Source organism: Bos javanicus, chromosome 7 (genome assembly GCF_032452875.1).
Source record: "Bos javanicus breed banteng chromosome 7, ARS-OSU_banteng_1.0, whole genome shotgun sequence".
NCBI classification, from domain to species: Eukaryota; Metazoa; Chordata; class Mammalia; order Artiodactyla; family Bovidae; genus Bos; species Bos javanicus.
In genome coordinates, this window is record NC_083874.1 from 68406400 (window position 1) to 68421161 (window position 14762).

The following is a 14762-nucleotide window of genomic DNA, read 5'->3' on the forward strand; positions in this document are numbered from 1 at the left end:
AAATTCAAAATTATCAAATTTTTCTTTTAAAACAAATCCCAGATATCATGTTATTTCACCCTTACAGACGTCAATGTGCATCTTGTTTTTTAAAAATTGACACTCTGCTAATTACAATTATCACATAAGACAAAATTAATAATGATGTCTTAGCAGCACCTGATTCTTCAGTCCATAATCAAATTCCCCTGATTACCTCAAAAATGTCCTTTAATAATAGGTTTAAACCCAGATCTAAACACTGCATTTGTTTGTAATAACCCTTGTGCTTTTGGTTGTTGTAACCCTACACTGCATTTGGTTGTTATAACCCTTGTGCTCTGTGTGCTCAGTCACTTAGTTGTGTCCGACTCTTTGCAACCCTTTCGACTACAGTAGGCCAGGCTTCTCAATCCATGGGATTTTTCAGGAAAGAATATTGGAGTGCACTGGGACAACCCAGAGGGGTGGGATGGGGAGGGACGTGGGAGGGGGGTTTGGGATAGGGGACACATGTACACCAGTGGCTGATTCATGTCAATGTATGGCAAAAACCACCACAATATTGTAAAGTAATTAGCCTCCAATTAAAATAAATACATTAATTTTTTTAAATCACTTCAGCTGCTGCATTATAAAACCAGTTAAGAAGTGTTCACAGATTTCCCTGTGAGAGATAATAGTAACTTGAATAAGAGTGGCAGTTCAGTTCAGTTCAGTCGCTCAGTCATGTCTCACTCTTTGCTACCCCACGGATTGCAGCACGCCAGGTCTCCCTGTCCATCACCAACTCCTGGAGTTTACTCAGATTCATGTCCATTGAATCCGTGATGCCACCCAACCATCTTGTCCTCTGTCAGCCCCTTCTCCTCCTGCCTTCAATCTTTCCCAGCATCAGGGTCTTTTCAACTGAGTCAGTTTTTTGCATCAGGTGGCCAAAGTATTGGAGTTTCAGCTTCAGCATCAGTCCTTCCAATGAACACACAGGACTGATTTCCTTTAGGATGGACTGGCTGGATCTCCTTGCTGTTCAAAGGACTCTCAAGACTCTTCTCCAACACCACAGTTCAAAAGCATCAATTATTCAGCACTCAGCTTTCTTCATAGTCCAACTCTCACATCCATACATGACTACTGGAAAAACCACAGCTTTGACTAGACAGATCTTTGTTGGAAAAGTAATGTCTCTGAATTTTAATATGCTTTCTAGGTTGGCCATATCTTTTCCTCCAAGGAGAAAGCATCTTTTAATTTCATGGCTGCAGTCACCATCTGCAGTGATTTTGGAGCCCCCAGAAATAAAGTCTGTCACTGTTTCCACTGTTTCCCATCTATTTGCCCTGAAATGATGGGACCAGATCACCATGATCTTAGTTTTCTGAATGTTGAGTTTTAAGCCAACATTTTTACTCTCTTCTTTCACTTTTATCAAGAGGCTCTTTAGTTATTCTTCACTTTCTGCCTTAAGGGTGGTGTCATCTGCATATCTGAGGTTATTGATATTTCTCCCAGCAATCTTGATTCCAGTTTGAGGTTCATAAAGCCTGGCATTTCTCATGATGTAATCTGCATAGAAGTTAAATAAGCAGGGTGACAATACACAGCCTTGACGTACTCCTTTCTCTATTTGGAACCAGTCTGTTGTTCTGTGTCCAGTTCTAACTGTTGCTTCCTAACCTGCATACAGATTTCTCAAGAGGCAGGTCAGGTGGTCTGCTATTTCCACCTATTTAAGAATTTTCCAGAGTTTGTTGTGGTCCACACAGTCATCAAGATGAATAAAATTGCTTCCAAGCTCTATTTGAGATGTAGAACAAGCAAGACCAGATGGGACCAGAGGGGTGAGTGAAAGGGAGGAGTGGATAATAACATTCAAGTTTCAGGCTTCAGTGACAAGATGAATGAGGGTGTAATTCACCAAGATAAAAATAAGTCAGCAATGGTACGTACTGGACCCAAAATATGCTTAAATAAATCCTGAAAACCTTCAAAAAAAAAAAAAAAATACTGGAGTGGGTTGCCATTTCCTCCTCCACAGGTTATAACCCTTAAGTTTCTTTTCATCAAGGCCAGTCTTCCCGCCTTTCCCCCTGCCATTGACAAGTTGTACAAAACAATGTGCTGTTCCACATTCTGGGTTTGTTTCCCTGTGTCTCTTCATTTAAAATATTCCTCTTTTCTTTGTATTTCCTATAAATGTAACTTAGCTCTAGAGATTTGGTTAGATTCAGGCTTGATTCTTTGGCAAGAACACACAGCTGGTGCTACTCCATCACAATTGAATGGTTGTGCCACATCTAGAGATGCTAAGATCAATCAGCTTGCATCTTTCTTTTTCAACTTCATATTCTATTCTGAGTATTTCTCCATTTCAGCTCATATAGAATGTTCTTGTTCTTTATTATGGCAACATAGATCTTATTGGGTGAAAACACTGGGTGGAAATAATAATGATTATTCTTTTGAAAGGAATACAGCATGTCTAATTTATTTATAAAGATGACCATAAAAGACCCACGAAGGTCTATGATTCTTTAATTATGTACAAGAGAAGTTTGCTTTTTGAAAGGAGACATTGAATGTATTTTTGGTAAAGAAGTCTTCCATAGTGTAATATTTTCTATATGCTGTTTATTAATAGAAACTCATATCATGAATTTTCTTAAGGGTTTGTTGAGGGTTGGCTATCATTACGTGGAGGGATAACTACACAATAAAACGACTACATATGATACTACTGTAGAAGTTAAGTGTTCTGTTTTATCCCTCTGTCAGCAGGAAACGTGGCAGAAAATCTCAGACTCCTTAAAGATATCCTCCAAACACTAAATGGAAACACTGGAATTATGTGTAATTACAATTACACATTTATAGATAACTAAGGGGCCACCTGATGGGCTTCCCAGATGGCTCAGTGGTAAAGAATCCACCTGTCAAAGCAGAAGACATGGATTTGATCCCTGAGTCAGGAAGATCCCTTAGAGAAGGAAATGGCAACCCACTCCAGTATTCTTGCCTGGGAAATCCCATGAACAGAGGAGCCTGGTGGGCTACAATTCATGGAGTTACAAGAGTCAGACATGTGACAAGAGACAAGGGGCCACTTGACAAAATGTATAAAATGGAAGTGAGAGAATTTTACTCAGGTCAGAAGATAGGAAAACGTGGGTGAGACAGATAAGATCACCTGGAAAACTCAGTTCACTTAGAATCTACCCTATACAACGGGAGAACTGCAGTTGACTAGGTAATGGAGAGATAGTAATGCCCACTAGAGCTGGAATTCTAGACATACTTAGTTTGAACCAAAATCCTCTCATTTAAATCACAGCATCTCAGTTAGGTTCCATGTACCATTAGTGCCAAAATTTTGCAAAGGCAGACATTGAGGTTGGATATAAAGGGTAAGAAGTTAAGCAACTCTGAACTTGATCTTGACCTACAGATTACAGCTAGCCATGTGACTTCCCTTTAAAGGGACTATAACCTTATGTGTCTATACAATACTTGAAAAACTTTTATTATATACATCATAGTCACTGTAGAAAACTGTGAAAAATAGGAATAAATAAATAAAATAAAGGCCAGACCCCGGTACCTTGAAATATCCACTGTCACCAAAACAGTAATGTTTTTCTCCTTTCAGATATTTTTAATAAATTTCTCTCTATATATACAATGTGTTAACACCATACTTTTGGTAGGTCTATCACCACTCAGAAGGTCTTACTCATGGACAATTGTGAATATCCTGAATTCACTGGGACCCAGGAAAAGGTACAAAACTCCCCATTAAATCACCTATCAGTGTGTAGACTGCATCTCAGATGATCTCAGATGATGCAGTCTACAAACTGCATCGATGAAAGTCTTTTTATTTTACTTTTGTTTGTGTGGTCTTAGTGCTTTCATTCGCATCAAAGTGCTTTCAATATTGCCTTCTGCACCTGGTCCCAGCACGGACAGAGCTACTTCATCCCTCTCATCCAGGTATCTTAGGGTTAGCTACAAGACAGATTTCTTCCTTGCTACTGCCCACCTCTCAAAACATGATCTTGGTGTTCTTTTGCCAACAAAGACTTCTCTCACCAAAGACCCTATACTTTACTTATGTTGCAGATGACTGAAAATGCAACTCAAATTAGCTTAAACTATGGATTTATTGGCTGATGTTACTGAAAAGTCTAGCTTCAGGCAAAGCTTGGCTCAATGGCCCCAGTGAAAACATCAGGGACCTGATTTCTAGCTGTCCTGGCATTGGTGCCTTCTGCAGATCCTACAGTGTCCCTCTCCCGTCCCTTCAGAGCACATATCCGCACACCAAGAACATATCTTGGCCACTCTCCCACAAGCCCACAGATGCTCATTCCCTCAAACACCCAAATTGGGTTACAGACTTATTCTTGAACAATCTGTGTCCATAGGGTCAAAAAGGACTAATTGGGTAAGGCCTGGGTCACCAAATCTCATGCTCTGAAAGTGAGAGAAGGGTGGTTACCCTAAAGAAAAAAGTGCAGTACATTTTAACAGGAGAAATGGATGCTGGGCAGCAGAAGCAAATATCCACTACAGCAGAAGCAAATGCCTCCCAGAAAGGGATGGGGTGGTGGGGAGATGGGGAAAGAAACCTTGATGCTCCAAATGTGGATGGCTCTTTTTCTTACAAAAAGGGTATTTTACTAACATAGTGCTTTTTAAGGACTTCCCTGGTGGCTCAGGTGGCAAAGCATCTGCCTACAATGCGGGAGACCTGGGTTTGATCCCTGGGTCGGGAAGATCCCCTGGAGAAGGAAATGGCAACCCACTCCAGTACTCCTGCCTGGAAAATCCCATGGACGCAGGAGCGTGGTAGGCTACAGTCCATGTGGTTGCAAAGAGTCGGACAGGGTTGAGCGACTTCACTTTCTAGTGCTTTTTAACTTAAAAAGGACACATTCTTCACAACCCCAGGGAGATGCTAAAGAGCTCTCTTGTCTCTAGAGTTTTTATATTTAGTAACTGGATGAGTGCCAGAGAGATTTTGCGGTCACACTCAAACCAAGGTCAGAATCAGCTTAGCGCTGCTTCTGCTCAGGTAATCAAACCTCTTCAGAGGGGAGGAAATGGGAGGGGTGTGAAATAATTAACCCTTGATAACTCATCCAGGCTCCCAGTGACGAAACTGAAAAGCATGAAAACCATCAAGAAAATTCTATTGAGCTACGTAGTGAGTCACTGTGGGAACTCCTATCTGAGGTTTCAACTTGAAAATGCCAGTCCCAGTCTCCTCCAATGTGATGCTGGTTGGGGAGTGGTGAGTGGTTGCTCACCCCAAGCATGTTCAATATGGCAATTCTTTGTGTTCATTATTTTTTTGCTCCAGGTTCAGATACTAAAGCTAATCATCCTTCTCAGTTTAACAGATGTACTCTTCATCGTCCCAGTGAGGATTCTCTCTTATTTTACTTCACTATTTCCCCACTTTGTCTCTGACTCACAATCTTATTTCTTTTTTTGAAAATTTTTTTAATTTATTTTAATTGGAGGTTAATTATTTTACAGTATTGTATCGGTTTTGCCATACATCAACATGAATCCGCCACAGGTATACACGTGTTCCCCGTCCCCAACCCCCCTCCCTCCTCCCTCCCCGTACCATCCCTCTGGGTCGTCCCAGTGCACCAGCCCCAAGCAACCAGTATCATGCATCGTACTTGCACAATTTCATTTCTTTCATCTCATGGGCATCCACTTCACACAAGAATGTTGAACAATTTTCTAAAGTGTTTATTCCAGCTTACAATCTTACTGGCAGTGAGAACTCTTAATGCCCTACATCTTTGACAATATCAGGACTGTCACACTTTTTAATTTTTTCCTGAGTGTATGATGATGTCACAGTATGGCTTTTAAGGTTAAACTACTCTGTTTAATGGAAAATGGTAAAGATGTACAGAACACTGCAAAAACTTAAATTTACAGTTTACCAATACTTAGAAAGCAAACACACAAGTAACCAGGACCCAAAACAAAAAATAAAACATAGCCGATCTCCTAAAGTCTCTCTGACCTCTACTCCTTTCCCAAGCACAAAACCTTCCTCTTGTCCTATAGGTAATCACTACTCAAAATTTTTCAGTAATTACTTGTTTTTAATTAGTGTTACCATTTAGGTAATGCATCCTAAAGTTATATGTATAATTTTGCTTGTTTTTGAACATCATATAGTGAAATCAAATTGTCTATAGGCTTTTGCATCTTGCTTCTTTCATTTAACAGTGTACTTGTGAGATCCATTCATGCTGCTTTGTATCTCTGTGGGGTGTTTTTATTACTGAATAGTTTTCCTGGGACCGGATATGTCTCAAATTGTTTATTAATTTTGAAATGAACATTTCATCTTGTTTCAGTTTTCAGGAACAATGTCACCCTGGACATTCTCATTTATGAATTCATGGTGGACACACAGGAGCTTCTCTGCAGCATACTTCTGACAGTGGAATTAGTAGGTCAGAGGGTATATATGTTTTGAGCCTTATTAGATAAGGCCTGTTTCCAAGACATCTACCAGTAGTGTATGAGCTTCTCCTATTCCATATCCTTCTCAACAGTTGGTATTGCGAGATTTTTTTTTTTTAGCCAACTGGTAAAGGATATGATGGCCTCTCACTATAGCTTTATTCTGCATTATACTCATTACTAACAAGGTTGTGAGTGAAAAGTGAAGTCTCTTAGTCGGGTCCAACTCTTTGGGACCCCATGGACTGTAACCTATCAGGCTCCTCCAACCACGGGATTTTCCAGGCAAGAATACTGGAGTGGGTTACCATTTCCTTCTCCAGGGGATCTTCCAGACCCAGGGATCAAACCTGGGTGTCCTGCATTGCAGGCAGATGCTTTACCATCTGAGCCACCAGGGAAATAGTCACTAACAAGGTTAATGAACATCTTTTCTTTGGTTTATGAACCACATGGATCTAGGGAGTGGAGGGGCACAAATGCTTATATGGGTCTTTTGCCTATTTTTTCTGTTGGGTTTCTCAGTTTTTTATTGATGCATATGAGTAATTTATATACTCAGGATACCAGTCCTCTGCTGGTTTAATCTGTTATTAATATGTTCTCCCACTTTGTGGCTTTTCACTTATTAATGGTATGCTTTTTGAATACAATTTCTTAATTCAAATGTAGTAAAATTTACTAGCTTTTTCTTTATTTTGCCAGAATTGATTTATATATATTTTTGTCCTAGCCCCATTTATTGAAAATTCCAGCATTTTCCCACTACTTTGCAATGCCATCTCTGTTATATTTGAAAAATCATATAGGCATGAATCTGGTTTTTGGTTTTCAAGTCTGTTCCAATAGTATATCTGTCTTTCCTTCTGTCAGTATAAAACATTATTTTAACTATTGCAGCCTTATGGGACATCAAATCCTCCACTTAGTTCTTTTATCAAGAGTATCTTGGCTATCTGGGTCTCTTGTACTTCCCTCCTACACATTTTAGAACCATCGCATCAAATTAAAACAAAACCAAAAACAAACTAGTAAAAATTTGACTAGTTTGCATTGACACTGCAGATCAATGTGGAGGAAATTTGATCTTTCACCTTGAGGGTTCCATTCCATAAACATGCTTTATCTCTGCTTACATTTAGATTTTCTTTAATGCCTCAATAAAAATTTAAAATATTCTCCCTAGTGGTATTCAGCTTATTTCTTAATGTTTTTCCTGGGCATTTCTTATCAATAGATGCTATTTTTCATAGTATCTTCTTTTTTCTATGTTAATTTTTTAATTTTATTGACAATAGTGAACTTACAATGTGTTAATTTAAAACTTCTGTTTGTTGCTGGTATTCTGAAATGCACTTTATTTTTGAACGCTTTTTTCCTCCAACCAATGAACTTTTTTATTAATAACTAGTTCAGTTCAGTCACCCAGTAGTGTCCAACTCTTTGTGACCCCATGGACTGCAGCACACCAGGCTTCCCTGTCCATCACCAACTCTCAGAGCTTACCCAAACTCATGTCCATTGAGTCAGTGATATCATCCAACCCTCTCATCTTCTATCATCCCCTTCTCCTCCTGCCTTCAATCTTTCCCAGCATCAGGGTCTTTTCCAACGAGTCAGTTCTTCGCATCAGCTGGCCAAAGTATTGGAGCTTCAGCTTCAGCATCAGTCCTTCCAATAAATATTCAGGACTGATTTCCCTTAGAATGGACTGGTTGGATCTCCTTGCCGTCCAAGGGACTCTCAAGAGTCTTCTCCAACACCACAGTTCAAAAGCATCAATTCTTCAGTGCTCAGCTTTCTTTATAGTCCAACTCTCACATCCATACATGACTACTGGAAAAACCATAGCTTTGACTAGACAGACCTTTGTTGGCAATTAATAATTTACATGTAGATAATTAATAAAACCATAGTCAAAGCTATGTGAGATGGACCACATAGAAGGCTGAGTGCCAAAGAATTGATGCTTTTGAACTGTGATGCTGGAGAAGACTCAAGAGTCCCTTGGACTACAAGGAGATCCAACCAGTCCATCCTAAAGGAAATCAGTCCTGAATATTCACTGGAAGGACTGATGCTGAAGCTGAAGCTCCAATACTTCGGCCACCTGATGCGAAGAACTGACGCACTGGAAAAGACGCTGATGATGGGAAAGACTGAAGGCGGGAGGAGAAGGGGACGACGGAGGATGAGATGGTTGGATGGCCTCACTGACTCAATGGAATTGAGTTTGGGCGAGCTCCAGGAGATGTTGAAAGACAGAGAAGCCTAGTGTGCTGTAGTCCATGGGGTCACAAAAAGTCAGACACAACTGAGTGACTGAACAACTATCTGTAAATTATACTGAATTCTCTTATGTAGCCAATCATATTTTCTGCAAATAATGACAGTTCAGTTTTTTCTTCTTCTTCAACCCTACATTTTTCTTATCAAATGTTAGGCAATGTGTACATATTTAATTGAAGTTTTGATAGCAGACATCCTTGTTTCATTACAGCTCTTAAAGAAAAGGTTTCACCTTTCACCTTGGGTATAATACATGCTGTAGATTTTATACAGCTACTATTTACTACATTAAGAAAGTTCTCTTCTATTCCTAAATGTTCTAAGTTTTTTCTTTTTCATGAATGGATACTAAATTTTATATATTTTTTGTGACAGACTACATTTTCTAGTCTACATTTTAAAAATAAACACAGATTGACCATAAAGATCACATTTTATTTTCACTTGTTTATTATGGTCTCATAAAAACAACTGGGGGATCTTCCATTTCCCCTTTTTCTATTCTGAGTCTGTATTTTTTTTTTTTTTCCTAACAGTGTTTGGTAGGACTTGTCAGCAAAACTATTTGAACTTAAAGTTTTCTAAGATTTTGACAACTTTCTTCTTAATAGTTAGAAAGCTACTCAAGTTTCCTACTCTTAAGCCTAGTTTTATAAGAATTTATCCATTTTACCTAAATTATCAAATTTGTTGGTATAAAGTTATCCATATTTTATTATCTTATTGTCTATCAAATCTATAGTGATGTCCCTTTTTCATTTCTGCTGATTATTTATGGCTTCCTCTTTTTTAACCACTCTTCCCTTTAGGTAGTAATGAGTCAGAGCCCCAGGCTCATGCACCACTGAAGCCTTTCAGACACCCACTCAGCCCTTCCAGATCAGATGCTTCTTCAGAGATGATTAGCAAGCCTAAAACCTGAATATGTTGCTTGGGGACAAATAAATTTCAGAAAGAATTAGTGTGGGCCTTCATTTTTGACATTAGATGGTAAATACCCTGTGTGCTGCATTGTGCTGTCATGTTCAACTCTTTACAACCCCACAAACTGTAGTCCTTCAGGCTCCTCTGTCCATGGAATTTTCCAGGCAGGAATACTGGAGTGGGTTGCCATTTTCTACTCCAAGGCATCTTCTCGACCCAAGGATAGAACCCACGTCTCTTGTGTCTCCTGTGTTGGCAGGCAGATTCTTTACCACTGTTACCACCTGGGCTTCCCAACTACTCTATGAGATGGGTCTATAATTATCATAGCTAAGGAAACTGAATGTCATTGTGGTTGTATTTCAAACCAAGGCTACAGTGCTAGTACATACAAGAGCTCAAATTCTACCATGTCTTACTCTTTTTCTCTTCTCTTTTAAACCTTATTTTTAACTCAGCCATTTACTAGCCAAAGTGTCTTCAATGTGTAAGAAGTTACATCTTCATCCATAAAATAGTTTTTAACATTTTTCCAATCTGAGTATGGAAAGACAGACAGACAAACATATATACCAACTCAGACTATACTCAGCAACTTGCTGTTGCTATATATAGAATATACTTTCACAACAGTACTCCCATTCTTAATGGCTCTTAACGAGTACATGGTATTCATAGTATACCTTCATGCTTGTTGAATGACTGAAAAATTGTGAAAATAAAGACCCAAAGGCACCTTTCCTTGTAGTTATGATACAGTGTATTCCAAGCCAGCCATGTCTCCCCCTCCCAATCCCCGACTCCCATCCTTTCAAAGTCCTCCCTTATTCCCAACCTACAAACAGCAGGAAACCAGCAGCTTCACAGATGGTGCTTCACAGCTTGATGCTAAGCAGATGTGAGAAGCATCTGTCATCATCTACTCAGAATTAACCAACAGTGTCTTAGGTCTTCCTCAGGTCTTGTCTAGGCAGCCCTGAGAGAAAAGCTCTAATCAATTAAGAAAAAAAAAAAGAACTCTTATTCACAACACAGTACTGATTATTTTGAAAAATCTATACCCTATTCTTTCCATGAGAAAAAAATGTGTAGGCCACAGCAGATACAGCATCTCACTCGTTAAATACAAAGTTCAGTATTACCATCAGCATCTATGAGTTTCTCCATCTGAGTCCCCTCTTCTGCCACCTGGCTGCAGCTCCTAAACAAGAGGTAACAGTGCCACTTACTGTCAGACTCATCACATTACAGTTTGAAACCAGTTCCTCAATTTTGGATTCTAAATGCCAAATGCAATTAGCAGGAAAAGTAACAGTTGACCTTTGAGAGTTTACCAAGTACCAGAAATTATGCTGAGTGCTCTGGAGCCATAATCTCACTTCAGCCGCAGAACAAACCTATAATTTTTATTTTGCAGTTATTAAGTGGTTTTATGAAAATATTCCAGGGTTAAGAATCTAATCACCTAGATCAGACCCTCTGGCCAAATTCATTCGGCTGCCTGTTTTCGTACATTCCACAAAATAGGAATTATTTTTAACATGTTTAAATGGTTTGGAAAAAATCAAAAGAATATTTCATAACATGTAAAAATTATTTAAACTCAAGTTTCAATCTCCATATCTAAAGTTGGAACACAGCATTCTCATTTGTCGACATATTTTCTATGGCTGCATTTGTACTGCAGTAGAGGAATAATTACAATGGCTAAAAAATGTCAATTCCTGACCTAGATTCTAATCTGGATACACCACCTGAGCAAACCACAAAACTGATCCCCATTTTCATAAAGTGGGGGTGATATCTACTTAAAGAGAGTTTTAGGAAGGTTAGTGCTTAAACGCACAGCATCTCAAGACAGCAGCAGAATTCGATATAAATGCTTTAAAATGTTCAAAAGGAGCTCATAATTTCCATCTACAAAATCCTTCCTCAGTCTAATACTGTGTGATGTATAAAATAAGAATTTTGGGGTTAAATATCAGATTCCACTCTTGACTCTGTTACTATCTATGATTTATTAAATATATGATGCTGCAGCAACAGCACAGAGAGGTAATAAAGTATGAAGGTTTAGGCTTTGAAACTAGAATATTTCAATCCTGGCTTTGCCACTCACTAGCTTGGTGACCTTGGATAAATGATACCCCTCTGAGTCTCCACTCCCTCATCTGAAATAATGGTGTAAAAATCATGATTTTAATGGGTTGTTTTGAGGATAAAGAAGCTTTTTGTATATTAAGTGATTAGAACAGTGCCAACTAAGTGCTTTATATGCATGCTATTGATGTATGTTACAACTTAGGGCAGGGTGCCCCAAAATATTTCCAATGGCATACTGAACTAAGAAGTGGCCAATACAAGAGCAACACTCTGACCACCCTCTCCCAACCCCAATTTCCCCCACCCCACCCCACCCCTGCACCGTTTCCCCCAAAGCAAAAAACAAACCTCTCCCACAAAAGGTGCACTCACCACAGTGAAGGGAAAAGGACACCCTTATCACCAGAGATAAGGAATTTGAGCTGAAAAGCCTATATAAATAAACCTTGTTACCTCTTTATTACTCCAAGCCCAAATTGTTTAGATTCCTCATTGAGCACATGCCAATTCCTCACAAATTCAGTGTTTGTGTAAAGAATATAAATGCTCTGGCTACTTCTTAGGTCCCATTGCTGAGACCTCTGTGTATAGGAATTAAAATTTTCTCCTATTGTCTTGTGTCAGTTTTATTAGTCCAATCACAAGAACTCAAGAGGGATAGAGGGGGAAATTCCCCTCTCCCCAACACTTCCCATCAGATTTAGGATAGAACAAACTCCTTTCCTAGGCCTTCTAAATCCTGTAATCTGACACCATCTGCTTCTCTAGCTCCAACCTCCTCCCTCCCTATGGTGTGGCCCTAACAGCCTTTTCCCTCAAAATTATGCCAACTTTTGTCTCAAGAGACACTTGTACTTGCTGTTTCCTGTGACCTCAGGACAGGTCTTTTCTCTCAAATACAACACAGCACAGTTGAAATGGTCTTCCACAACCCTTAACAATTTCAAACACAGAAACAACTTGAGAAATAATGTGGGCAAGGCATTTTGAGTAGGAAACAGAAATATATTGGAAGCAAGATTCTTGTTATAATGGCTGAATGGTTAATGCAAGAATTTATGCCTTCAAAAATTAACCTATTTATGTTCCTGTTTCTTTCATTTTCCTTTCCACTCTTCATACCCCCAGGAACTAAACCACTGTCAGGAATAAAGAGGACCACAATATCCACTAAATGAATAGAGCAAATAAATGGACTTAAACAGAAGGGTGGACCACCTCCTTCCATACATTAACATGTTGGGATCTGTCATATTCTTACAGAATCTGCCCCCCGCCCCCCACCAGCTGAATGGCCCAGCTGAAATCAGGAATGCCACCCCTAACTTCTCCCTCCCAGCTGGTCAATTACTTTTTTTTTTTTTTTTTTGAGACAACTCCCAGACAGTAGTACAGAAAGACTTAACACTCAGGAACTGTTAGTACACATGTTCTCCACTCATACCATCAAAGAAGCTGGTTTGTATAGAATGAAATTAACAGAAAAGTCAGAAAGAAGGGACAAAGTGTTCTGGACCTTGCCCTAAAGAACCTCCAAGTCCTCTTCATGGTTTGGATGTTTAATTTATCCCTCAATCATGTAACACATGATTTCAATAATCATGTTAGGGATTTCATAAATCCTTCATTTCATAAATTTAAAAGGATTTCATAATCCTTTCAACAAATTCATCTTTTGCTTAAACTAGTACAAGTAGAGAGTACTAAGTAATGCAATCCTTTATCCTATGGCACAGCAGTCACCTACAAACTTCTTAAAACCAATTTCAGGGCCCCACTCCAGAGCAATGAAACCAGAATCCTTGCAGTCTGGGTCCCAGCACTGGTAATCTCAAGAGTTGCCCTGGTTATACCTTCAGATATTCCACTTCAAAGTATCAATCTATACGGAATATTCATTATGATCAGGTGTGCAAAGATATATTTTAATCCTCACAGAGTTTTTACATACACTTTGAAATTTGTAACAACTATCAGACCACTGCTGTTTTTTCATCCCATTATAACAGCAGGAGTTCACATCAGAATAGTTCCACCCTGAAAGATCTGCAAGCTCATATCCCCTCAAAGTCAGAATTTAAGATTTCACATGAAATTTTAATCTCTTACTCTTTCTCTCCAACAAACATACATTATATACAAATAATGTTGTGACTCTCTTAAGGATGTGATAGTGATAATGTGATTCAGTTAGTTTTTTCCATGCAAGGATTTGCAAAATTGGTTTTGTACCTCAGTGTTGTAAGAGGGTTGTGGTCAAAGGAGATTCCTTTGGAGAGTTGCTAAAGTGTTATGTTATGTCTACCTTATTCTGCCACAGGGAGATAAGGGGGTTTCCCTCCCCCTTCAATTTAAACTTAACAGAGCCCAGACTGCATCTCCTGGAGTCTATGGAGCCCCAAAATCAATACCAAACACATATGAGGAAAAAACAAATGAGATTTGCCAACTATCTGCCTAACAGAGAGGTTGTCTACTTGAAAGTTACAGTCATGTCTGACTCTTTGTGATCCCATGGACTGTAGCCTGCCCAGCTCCTCTGTCCATGGAATTCTCCAGGCAAGAGTACTGGAGTAGGTTGCCATTTCCTTCTCCAGGGGATCCTCCAGACCCAAGGATCAAACCCAGCACTGCAGGCAGATTCTTTAGCAACTGAGCCACTGCTGCTGCTAAGTCGCTTCAGTCGTGTCCGACTCTGTGCGACCCCAGAGACGGCAGCCCACCAGGCTCTCCCATCCCTGGGATTCTCCAGGCAAGAACACTGGAGTGGCTTGCCACTTCCTTCTCCAATGCATGAAAGTAAAAAGTGAAAGTGAAGTCGCTCAGGTTGTCTACTTGAAAGTTATACAGTCATGTCCGACTCCTAGCGACCCCATGGATTGCAGTCTACCAGGCTCCTCCATCCATGGGATTTTGCAGGCAAGAGTACTGGAGTGGGGTGCCATCGCCTTCTCCAAACTGAGCCACTA

At 39.5% G+C, this 14762-nt stretch overlaps 1 protein-coding gene across 1 annotated transcript in view; it reads right to left on the reverse strand.

Moving 5' to 3' along the window:
* HAVCR2 (hepatitis A virus cellular receptor 2) overlaps positions 1-10891 on the reverse strand; it is a 31912-nt gene extending 21021 nt beyond the window's left edge. Inside the window, exons 1-2 of the mRNA XM_061424166.1 lie at positions 10833-10891; positions 10530-10680 (exon numbers count right to left, since the gene is read on the reverse strand). The gene's annotated coding sequence lies outside the window, so the exon portion shown is untranslated. The remainder of the gene's footprint in view (positions 1-10529; positions 10681-10832) is intronic.
* Between the last annotated feature and the right edge of the window lie 3871 nt (positions 10892-14762).